General features: G+C 29.6%; 1 long non-coding RNA gene across 1 annotated transcript; it reads right to left on the bottom strand.

The window, feature by feature from the left end:
- Positions 1-8,564: 8,564 nt before the first annotated feature.
- LOC109169531 lies at positions 8,565-9,890 on the bottom strand. The gene is made up of 2 exons (XR_002052251.1): positions 9,782-9,890; positions 8,565-9,076 (listed from the first exon to the last, which is right to left on the bottom strand). It is a non-coding gene; the product is annotated as an uncharacterized LOC109169531 (long non-coding RNA).
- Positions 9,891-10,769: the final 879 nt, after the last annotated feature.

Consider the following 10,769-nt stretch of genomic DNA (forward strand, 5'->3'; position numbering starts at 1 on the left):
AAAAAAAGAGTCTTTGGACTTCTCAATACTTGCCCACATTGATGGGCAAGCAATTATATGTTTGTAAGAAGAGCAATGATCCTCTTATATAGAGGAGCTCAAGAGCTCCTCTTTCTAAACATTTTCAATGTGGGATCAAAATGATCCCACATCATTTAAAAAGGGGAGCCACCTTTGTCTTTTTTTTTTCTTTTTTTTTTTTTAATTTTAATTTTAATTTGTATATAGTTTTGTTTGGATTATTATTATTATTATTATTATTATTATTATTATTATTATTATTATTATTATTATTATTATTATTATTATTATTATTTATGAATTAATAGATTTTATTTAATTTCCATTTGAGATTTACTTACCAAATAAGCTTTACTACAAAAGTTTGGGGGGGAAAATGGATTAGGATGATTTTGTTTTTAATTATATATATATAGATATAGATAAATTGATTCTATTTCTTTTTTTAAACAAAATATTCCTTAAAGATTAATAGTAAAATGAAGTTAACTTATTAATAACCGATTCTATTACATTTTTTTACGCAGAATTTTTCTTAAAGATTAATATTGTAAAATAAGGCTCAATTTTTTATGCAAAATCTTTCCTAAAAGATTAATAGTATCTTAATGATTCTTTTTCTTATACTGCTTATTGATTCTTTTCCATTTTTCAGAGTGTAGAAAAAAATCACATGGCTAACATTTTCTTCCATTCATTTCTATTTTTCCATATTATTATTAATATCCTTCCCAATATTATTCTATATTGTTTTGGCGTACGGCTTCCTTCCATTCATTTCTATTTTTTCATATTATTATTAATTGTTTAGGCGGGAACTTGTAAATGAGGATATTGTTTTTATTAATTAATATAGAATATAGATTACCAATTAAAATTAAAGTTTTTATTATAATTGAACAATAATATTACCAATTATTATTTGAAGATTTTGTAAAACCGTAAGTAAAATTGTATTACGGATAGGAAAATATATGTACTTTAATTTAAATTTAAATTATTAATAATTAATTCTATTTTATTTTTTAACAAAATCTTCCTTAAAGATTAATAGTAAAATAAAGCTAAATTATTAATAACCGATTCTATTACATTTTTTAAGCAGAATTTTTTTTAAAGATTAATATAGTAAAATTAAGCTAAATTATTAATAACCGATTTTATTACATTTTTTTACGCAGAATTTTTCATAAAGATTAATAGTAAAATAAGACTAAATTAGTAATAACCAATTCGTTTTCTATTTTTTACGCAAAATCTTCCGTAAAAGATTAATAGTAAAATATCTTAATGATTATTTTCCTTATACTGCTTATTGATACTTTTTCATTTTTCAGAGTGTAGAAAACATTCACATGAATAATATTTCCTTCCATTATTTTCCATATTTACATATTATTATTAATTTTCTTTCCAATATTATTATTAATTGTTTGGGGGTACGACTTCCTTCCATTCCTTTTCATTTTTTTTTCATATTATTATTAATTGTTTAGGCGGGAGCTTGTAAATGATGATATGTTTTTATTAATTAATATAGAATATAAATATAGATTAATATAGAATATACATTACCAATTAAAATAAGTTTTTTTTTTAAATATTATAGTGAACAATAATATTACCAATTATTATTATTATTATTATTATTATTATTATTATTATTATTATTATTATTATTATTATTATTATTATTATTATTATTATTATTGGTTCACATAGTTGAATTATTTATTTTTTATTTAATTATTATAAACATAAATGATATTTTACTAATTAATTTATGATATTTATCAAATTTTATTTTTTAAATATAGTGTTTTATCCATGCATTGCACGGAATTTTATTTTTGTTATTATGAATTTAAAATAAAAATAGAAAAAATAAAAAGATGTTAAAATGTGCAATATAATAATATAGTTGGACTTTTATATATTTAGTCAAGTATCTATTTCATAACATACAAAATTAAAATTTAAATTTTGTATGGTTAATATATTCTCTAATCATGTACATATTTAGATAAATTTATAGAAAAAAATCATATAATTAAGTTGATTTATTCCAAATTGTATTTCATATGTATATATGAAATTTAAAAATATGAATAATAAAAACTAAGAGAATTGTATTTAGAAATCAATAAAAAAATGTAAATTCTAAATTTTGTATGAATAAATAAATATTCTAATCGGACGCATATCCTTATATGATTGTATAATACTTTGTATATACACATAATATTTATTAAATATGTATATAGGAAAGTCCTATAATATAATTTCATTAATTATAATTTATATTGATAGATTTATACTTAAAAAATTATATTTAGAAATTTAAAGAGTATATGTATGTATATTTAAAAAAAATTATAAACATTCATGTTTTGTTAATTATATTTCATATTTTATTAATTATAATTTAATGAAAGTGTCACAAATATGTCTACGGAAGAAATCATATATTTCTCAATTTCATTAATTATATTAATTATTATTACCAAATATTGTGGCAATTACCACAATAATTTTATTAATTATAACATTTGTTTTCTTCCAATATTTAAATACATTACCATAAAATTACCATAATAATAACACATAAGAAGGAAAGAAAAATTATGAGAATAATCTATATCTATATATAATTAAAAGTAAAATCCTCCTAACCAAGTTTATCCCCAAAACTTAGGGGCATATATATATATATATATATATATATATATATATATATATATATATATATATATATATATATATATATATATATATATATATATATATATATATATATATATATATATATATATATATATATATATATATATATATATATATAAATTGCATATTTACCATATATGCATATTTTGTGTCTATATAGTATAATTTTTGGTATCAAACATTTGAATGGTAATAAACGGGGGAAAATGTCAACATACAAATGATAATTCTTTCATTACTATACTAATTTTAATGGTAATTCATTAATTACTATATTTCACGATGAGTCAGCCTGTTCATGCCCATCATTTTTCAAGAAACATAGAAATGAAATAGTCAATTATTAAAATTGTTTATGATTTCATTTTTAATTTTTGTCTAAAGTTAAAGATATATATTTTCGGCGATTATAACATTTTTTGTATTAACTGAATATTAACTGAAAATTTAAAAGTTTTACCTTTTTTGAGATCTCTTACCATTTTATAATTTCAATATTATGCGATTTTGAACTCATCCATGGTGTACAAATACACTCTATATGACCATACAAAATCCATTGAGGAGACATTTGCACTGAAGAGTAAACTTCTCCTTAAACTAAATTCGGGTGTCAAGAAAATCTCCGTTTTCATTCATAATGATATTCCTATTTCTGAGTCTCTCATCACTGTTCGGTACATCAATGATGTCTAGATTTCTGGGTCTTCCATTGTTCCCTTTGATCCTTATGATTGTGCCATTGCCAGTATTTTTTTATTTGGGTTCAGTACAACGTGGATTTTTTTGGGAGGTTTCTCTAATTAAATTTTGGTTAAAAATTTATATTTCCTTTGTATTTTATTTTATTACTTTTTTTATTTATTTATACTAATATGTGAATGGAGTAACACAAAATTTGAAATTGTATTTGTTATTTATTTGTTCTTTTTAAATAATCATTATTTTTGTGTTTTACAAAAATTTAGAAAAAATCAAATATAGCGAGATTTTTAATAGGTTAAACAAACACTCTACTCAAATGATATATATAAAAATGCTGTGAAATGCTGTAAAATGAACTCTGCTTGGTAAAAAAAAAAACATAGAAACTTGAATGACATGTACAAATCTCGAAGTCAACATACTAACTCTAAGTTTCAGAAAATCTTACAAAATTATCAAAATTACCGTCTTTATCATCCTCGATCGCATCTCTACAATCTTCCATAAAAACTAAACCAATAGGGTTCTGTTACAAATGCTCTTCCTCCTCAATTTCCTTTTGTTGAAGCAGAGCCTCCTTAAGTATCTTCAAACTCATACCAAATGATATAAACTGCAAAACATATTGAAGTATGTGAGAATATAGTTAGAAAAATGTAGAAAATTCATACAAAAAGAAAGCAGAGAGATGAGTCTGAGATTCTTTGATTGAAGAAGCCATTGTATTTATAGGTAGAAAATACTAATTCAAAAGGAAAGTATAATAATTTATTTATTTAAGGGAAAGTATAATAATTTATTTATTTAAGGTAATAACATTATTATTTATTTATTTATTTATTTATTTTCCATTTGACATTTACTTACCAAATAAGTTTTACTACAAATGTTTTGGGGGGAAAATTTGTTAGGAGGATTTTACTTTTATATATATATATAGATATAGATAGATAGATTATTATTATTATTATTATTATTATTATTATTATTATTATTATTATTATTAGTAATTTTAATCTATAATTGTATTGTCAACTACCATGCAGTGCAATAGCATCTTAGTTACCTATCTAAGTGGATGGTCGAATCATAAGTACTTCAAAAATTGTATTACCATGCATATTTTTACAATATTACGCAAACTTTAATAGTACAAGAATCTTTTGGGCGGGAAATTAAAATGAAAAATTTTGTTTTTATATATAGTATGGATTATTGGTGTAAAATCAATATTCGAATTATTATTATTTGTGTAAATAATAATTAATATTCGAATTATTATTTCCTTATAAAATTACACAGAGTTCCCAATGAATTTTTTCATTTATTATGCAGAATTTGTTTTCGTTATTCTCACAATTATAATGGTTTAATTATATATTCTTAGAATTTGGGAACCATTTTCCATTGACTTTTTTTTTCTGTAAAGAATATTCTTAATTAAGAGACAAAGGGTACACATTGTTACAGAATTAGTTCGGAAAAGATCAAGCTTTTCCTACTGTCTTAGAACCAGAATAGGGGGCAACATAACACCAGAAGAAAAGTAAATTGTAATGATACAAAGGGAGCCTAAGTAATAATACATGAAAATGGAAGATGTATGAGTTGGTAATTGCTATCAACTGGTGCTGCCACTCCTGCCCCTGCCAGAGAGGTCTCCAGAAATTGATACCGATCCTGTGTGTGAAGTGGAAAGCCGAGACTTAAGTAGTTGTCGAATCTTGAAAAGATCTCTAGGTGGAGGCTGCCTCTGCACAGTCGTCGTGTCATCATCATCTTGCCTCTCCATATTTTTCCTCTTTCCAGCTAGTCTGTGTCTTGGTTTGGCTGTAAGTGAAGGAATGTTGGTTTGCAGGCACAGAGATGTGACAAAATCAGCATCTGGAGATGGGCCCTCAACAGGTGGCAAATTTGAGATGAACGCTGCCAATGCAGGTGGCAATGATTTCAGAACATTTGCTGCTTGCCCATTACTGTTTAATTGAATGCCAGAATAAGGCAAGGTGCTTTGATTTTGTATATCTGGATACACAAAGTTGGCAGAGTTTGTATTGGATGTAACTCCTAGAATACTTCCATCTGTGGATTTCTCAATCTTCTTATTCATGCTCGTTACAACCAACTCTTGCCGTGAATATATATGAGAAGCCATATGTATATATTATAGATAGATAGAGAAATTTAATGGGCGCTGTAAGAAATTTATATATATATATATATAGATTCGATATGATGTTGCAGTGATGAATTGTTAAAGATGTAGGGGAGCTGCTGGGCTATTAAATATATAAGGATGCAAATACTCCTAATCCAAATCAGATAATGCAAATACTCCTAATCCAAATCAGATAAGGAATACGAATATATATAATATTAATTAATTCTAGTGTACGTGTGAATATGATTATATATGATTATATTAATAATAAAATTGATGAATATCAAGTCATATACTCTGATCTAGGCTCCTTAATTTGATAATTGGCTAGGCCTATAGAGACTCAAAATACCTCTCAAATGGAAAACTTTCTTATGGAGAGCATTGAATGATATTCTCCCCACTATGACAAATCTGATTATAAAGAGAGTAGACATACAACCAACATGTGCTATGTGCGGAATGGCAGGGCCGGATTTTAGGCTGTGCAAGCTGGGCTACCGCACAGGGCCCCCAACTTTAGAGGGGCCCCAAATTTTAAAGGTCCAATATTTAATTTTTACCTAGCTAGTTTATAAATAAAAATTAAAAGTTTTTAATTAAACTTAAAAGGTTCTATGAAGAGATGGTAAGAATGTGTATTTGTTGTATTTTAACTTGGAGGTCAAAGGTTCGAAACTTACATGTATTAATTTTAAAAATTGTGATTTTGGTAGGGCCACATTTATTTACTAGAACAGGGCCACCAAAATTTAAAATACGGCCCTGCGGAATGGCAAATGAAGACACAATGCATGCTTTAGTATTGTGTGACTATACTAAGTCCATTTGGAGCCAATCTCACCTTCCAATCCCCATCAATATCAAAAATGTTTTCTATACTTGGTTTAGTGAACTATTAAATATTTTAGACACTAACCAGATTATCCACGCAGCTGCAATTCTATATTACATTTGGAGAGCCAGAAATGGAGCGGTGTGGGATACATGCCTACCACGCCCGCGGAGAATAATTGCCGCAGCCGCTGCCGTAGTACACGCATGGGAACAAGCTCATCCCTCTCGAGCTTCCATGCCGCTGCAACCAAGCGTCGCCGAAACCACGTTGCCATCGCCGGAAAGTCATGCGCCATTGTTGAAGTGTTATTTCGATGCCAGCTTTTCGCATCACACGGGAGCAGCCACTGCTGGAGCAGTGTTGTTGAATGGAGAAGGAGAATATGTTTTGGCCTTCAGTATACGTTTGCCAGATTGTCAGTCCCCACTTATGGCTGAAGCGCTCGCATGTAAGGAAGCCATATCATGGTTATGGACTCGTGGGAATCACTCTATACAATTATTCACGGATTGTTTGACTCTACAACAATACCTCTCACAATCAGCGACCCCACTTCGGTCGTATATTGGCTATGCCATAGATGCCTGCAGGGCACGTATCACTACTTTTAATTATTGTTCAGTGGTTTACATTCCTAGATCAGAGAATTATTTAGCTCATACTTTAGCTTTGTCTGTTTCTAGTCAGCCTGCTATTATGTATTGGGACTCTGTCCCGCCTCACACTATTTCGCAGTATTTTGAATAAATGTCATGACGGCTCCTTTTTAAAAAAAAAGGCTCCTTAATTTAATTTCCCTGTCATCAGATCAGGCCGGGTTCGGTCACTTCTTCTGACACTGGAAGTGAGTACACAGTAACGTTATGGCAGCTGGGATGGCATATATGGAGTTGGAATCGCTGAGGTACGTGAAAATCTTTTCCAATTTTCCATAACTTGAAAGAAGCACATATTGAAGATGGCTCCGGCCTGGTCTTTCAATTCGAGAATAACATGTATGTTGGTGTGTAATAAAGGCTGCTCGAATTGATCGAGATCAACCACTGTACATAATGGCAACAAATCTTGATTCGATATGATAGATTCAAATGTGGTTACGATGGACGTTCTTAATTGACCTTCCCTATGGATATTCCATCTTCTGACTTTATATATATATTCTTGAAAAAGTGGGATCGGAACTTCCTAGGATCTATCTTTAATTTCTTTCATTAAGCTAAGCTAGATTGACAACAACTAACAGCTTTAATTAGAGTTTCTTGGAAATTAAACCTACAATTATGTGGTTGTATTCTGTTTAATTTGAATTTAAATTTAAATGTAGTTCTATTTGACATGTAATTATGATTATAGTATAATTTTAATAGATATTTGGTTGAAATTGGGATGTTTTTAGTATATATGGACCTACCTTGCAGTATTTGGTTTGTGAACTTGCATTACCAAAGCCGTCATTTATGATTGGATGAAAAAAGGCACCACTTGTGAAAGTTACGAAACGACATAGTTTTAGAGTGACCGAATTGCCAAGTAACTTTGAGACCAAGAAGGATTGCCCAGGCCTCGGCTTCCTTAGCGTTACATTCTCCAAGATTCTTCTGGAAGCCCACGATCCAATTCCCTTGGTAGTCACGCAGAACTCCTCCACAACCAGCATCTTTACTTGTGAGCTTACTGCTGCCGTCAACGTTCATCGCGACCCATCCATTTTCCGGTTTGTTCCAGCAGCTGAGGAGCTGGTCTTTGGCAAAGGCAAACTGGATGTCCTTACAATACTTCCTGATCAAAGAGGCTTTCTGGTGCACATGAATGGTCTCATTCTTGAAAATCAAAGCATTTCTCCACTTCCATATGTGCCAGTGCCAATGAGGGAAGTCAGGGGGAAACAAGTTGGTTCCGTGAGATGGTGTCCCTCTGATTGAGTTCACTGGATAAGAAATAGCCTTTCAGCTTGTTGATAATGTCAGGGGGAAACAAGTTGCTTAGCTTCTGGAACCTCCAACCCGACCGTGAAGTTGAACTCATCAGAGGGTCTTTCAACATTAATTAGCCAACTGAGAAATTAAAATCAGGACATCATAAAAAAACCAGTAAAGAAAAATTGATGACTAGTCATTTCCTCACCAAAGTAGCATACATCTTTTCATAAATAACTCTAGCTTTTTATGTTAGACAAAGTAACATACATCTTTCCTGATGATAAAGGGTGTTGAATCTGGATAGGAGCAAGAAACATCATCGAATTTATCCATCCCTGCCTGTATCTACCTGATTCTCAGTTCTGAAGCTATCGCTTTCATACACAGTGCATAAAACAAGAAGAAATATCACAGCCACGATTGACATTTGTATCATGTCCGTAGTTATTTAGCCTCGCATATTAAAACAGACAAATCCGCCAGGAAGAGGCATTTCATGTAAATTGAACATGACATAAATGCCAGAGTTTCACAAGGGAGGCCTTCTATTGCATCGTGTGATAGGAAGGACTGCTGTATCAGTGCATCCTATTCTCATAATTCTGCTTTCGACTCATCATCTCGAGTGTGCTCAACAAAAGATGCATATGCCTTGATTATTGACTTGTAAACACGAATTCCTTTCAAATATTCATCCTTGTTCAAAAACTGAAGAATTTCAAAATACACTACTAATTAGAATTGGTTATACATTCAAAAAGAAACCAGAATGGATACATATAAATATACAGTGGTTGACTTCAACCTGTTCTCACCCAAATCTTTGCACTTTTTCTCTCTTAGGTGTCATACTTCAATCCTATTAGGCCACTGTATCTTGTGTAACACATTACGGTTAAAGAGAAGACAAGTGCAGAGAGAGAACTTTTCATCTCATAGTACTTTGGCTATGTTTGGCACGCCTAGCTGAAAGCTGAAAAGCTAGTAACTAATAAGCTAACTAATTGAAATTAAAGTGTTTGATAAAATTAATTGTTGAATTAGTTGATAAGTATAAAAAGACATAAAAGGATATTCTAAGATATTAAGATTTTGATTAATGAATTATGGTGCCAATGTGTCATTTGTGTAAATTAATAAGATTAAAAAAACAAAAAAAAAAAAAAAAAAAAAGTTAAAAAGCCAGTTGCTTATTTTGAAAAGCTACTTGCATTTAAAATAAGCTATTATTTTAAGCTCTTCATGTTTTACCAAACATTGTAGCTTAAAATAAGCTATAAACTCTAAAATAAGATGGCAGTATATCATAAAAGGTAAGAAGAAATTTATACTTGTGAAAGCAATAAGAATGTGCATCATCAGAATAGATCTTCTGAGACAAAGACTATTGTATATAGAAACGAAAGTGCTAACCTCATTGTGGTCATGAAGGAGAATGGGAGTGTTTGCCATAGGAGAAAAGCCAATAGCTGGCAAACCATTCTCTCTAAAGTAGCGTGCATCTGTTGAGGCAGGAAATATTTCTGGCGAAATCGTTGCCACGGCGAAATCGAACGTCGAACTGAACCGAACGATAAAAAATCGAACCGAACCGAATCGAATGTGGTTTGATTTTTAATAATAATAATAATAATAACGAAGTAAATCTAAGTCCCTCGATGCTTGTTTCGCCGTCTCGTTTTTATTCTCACTGCTATTTCTCTTAAATTTTTTATTTGATTTCTCTATGGTTTGTTCTCTACTTTGCACTTTTGTTGTATGACGCAATTATTCTTTACCTCACAATTACATCTAACTTAAGTTATTCTTACAATATTCAATATTTTCCTTAGTTTCATGTTTCTATGAAATTAATGTGCTTTAACATTATTTTAATTTTGATCTCCAATGCACTGAAATTATTTTCTAGTACTGTAATATATTTCCAGTGCACTAGCAATGACGGATTGTGTCCAAAAATTAACTATACAGTTATTGACACTTGTTCTTCAAATATTAACTATACAGATAGATGATTCTTCATCTTGTCAATAAAACATTCCAAGTGAGCCAACTGAATAGTCGCTTGTGCAGAAAAGCCAACTGATTTTTGGTATTAGTACTTAGTAGTGTGTTTAAACTTTGGATTGCTATTTTGTTATTTAATGTTTAGACTTTGGATCTGGACTATGTGAATATGTATTGTTTGGTAGTGTGTTTGTAAAATTAGGAAATATTAAAATTTGAGGTTCTTAAATCGAACCGAACCAATTCTGAGCCGAAATCGAACCGAATTATAATATTAAACTGAATGGTATCATTTTTAAAATACCGAAACCGAAATCGAAACCGAAAAAATAAAAAATAAAAAATTGAACCGAATCCCGAAATGCCTACCCCTATCTCCAACAAATTAAGAAAT

The sequence above is a fragment of the Ipomoea nil genome, unplaced genomic scaffold (genome assembly GCF_001879475.1).
Source record: "Ipomoea nil cultivar Tokyo-kokei standard unplaced genomic scaffold, Asagao_1.1 scaffold3314, whole genome shotgun sequence".
In the NCBI taxonomy this organism is placed as follows: Eukaryota; Viridiplantae; Streptophyta; class Magnoliopsida; order Solanales; family Convolvulaceae; genus Ipomoea; species Ipomoea nil.